Source organism: Gavialis gangeticus, unplaced genomic scaffold (genome assembly GCF_001723915.1).
Source record: "Gavialis gangeticus isolate Ggan-Ray unplaced genomic scaffold, GavGan_comp1, whole genome shotgun sequence".
NCBI classification, from domain to species: Eukaryota; Metazoa; Chordata; order Crocodylia; family Gavialidae; genus Gavialis; species Gavialis gangeticus.
Window position 1 is genome coordinate 177,223,147 of NW_017728992.1, and position 1,662 is coordinate 177,224,808.

Here is a 1,662-nt window from a genome sequence, read left to right on the forward strand (position 1 = left end):
ACAGTGCCCTGGCATTCCAGGTAGAACAGTCCCCTTTTAGGTGATGAAGTGCTGTAGCCCCAAGAGCAGGGGTTGGGAGTGACCATCCAGCCCTGCCTTCCTTACAGTGGATGAGTTTTGAGGGGAGTGCTTGTATGTATACTTTGGGAATCTCAGGGGATGTCTGAGGGGGTGATCTGTGGCTGGGGGTGTTTTCACTTTTCTGCTTTCCCTTCTCTCCTAAAAAAAGAGTTTGTGCTTGACTGAACTCTAAAGTATGCTTGCCTGACTTGGGGTGCCTGGGAAGGAGGGAACACTTGGACCCATAGTTTTGGGCTCCCAGTGGCCTGGCAGAGGGAGGGTATGGAGGGTGATGGGTCATGGTTGAGTAAGGCCTAAGGTCACAGCTGATTTTAGAAAGATAGCTGTTATTGACCAAGCAGTGCAAAGGAGCTCATTAGGGCTGTGCAAAGATTTGGATCATTATTCAGATTTGGAGATGATTTGGAGACCAAATCTATGAATCTGAATCAAATTGTGGGAAGCTTTAGGCTTTCCAAATCGATTCAGAGCTTCCAAATCGATTCGGAAAAGATTCAGAGATTCGGCCATAGGGTATAATGGGGAATCAATGAAATATCTATAACTTTTTTGACCTTTGGCTGATTCAGATGAAACTGTTAGAAATGGTAGCCTATTCTGAGATCATCAGGACACCAGAACCCACCTCAAGCTGTGGACAAGCAAAACTGGTGACATGGGTGACACTGTGGCATAGCACATACACATGACATGAGTTTTGCTTTTGAGAATTTAGGGTACAGTTTCCCCCAAACCCCTGCACCTATCTCCTTGAAACTTGGTGGGCTTCATGCTCTCAGCAGAGGCTACCACCCCTTCTAGTTTCATTGGACAAAAAACAACAAAGTTATAGATATTTCATTGATTCTGCATTATATCCTATGGCCAAATCTCCGAATCGGCTCCGAAGCTTCGGAGCAGATTTGGCTGAATCGAAGTAGGAAACTGATTCAGAGCTCTGAATCAAATCACAGTTTCATAGTTGGTAGGGTCGGAAGGGACCTGAGCACATCATGAAGTCGGACCCCCTGCCATGGGCAGGAAACAATGCTGGGGTCAAAAGACCCCAGCTAGCTGAATATCTAGCCTCCTTCTGAACACCCCCAGGGTAGGAGCGAGCACCACTTCCCTTGGAAGTTGGTTCCGGATCTTAGCCGCCCTGACAATGAAGTAGTGTTTCCTGATATCTAGCTTGAACCTATTCTCAGTCAACTTACAGCTGTTATTCCTAGTTACTCCTGGCAGTGCTCAGGGGAAAAGGGTCTCTTCTGTTCCCTGCTGGTCCCCCTTGGTAAGTTTATAAATAACCACCAGATCCTCCCTCAGCCTTCTCTTGTGGAACAGGTTCAGGTCCCATAGGCTCTCCTCGTAGAGCCTGCTCTGCTGCCCCCTGACCATGCAAGTGGCCCTCCTTTGGACCCTCTAAATGGTGTCCACATCCCTCCTGAAGTGTGGTGCCCAGAACTAGATGCAGTACTCCAACTGCGGCCTGACCAATGTCTTCTAGAGGGGGAGGATCACCTCCTTGGACCTGTTGGCTATACATCTGTGGATGAGTGACAAGGTGCAGTTAGCCTTACTGACCACATCCTCACATTGGTG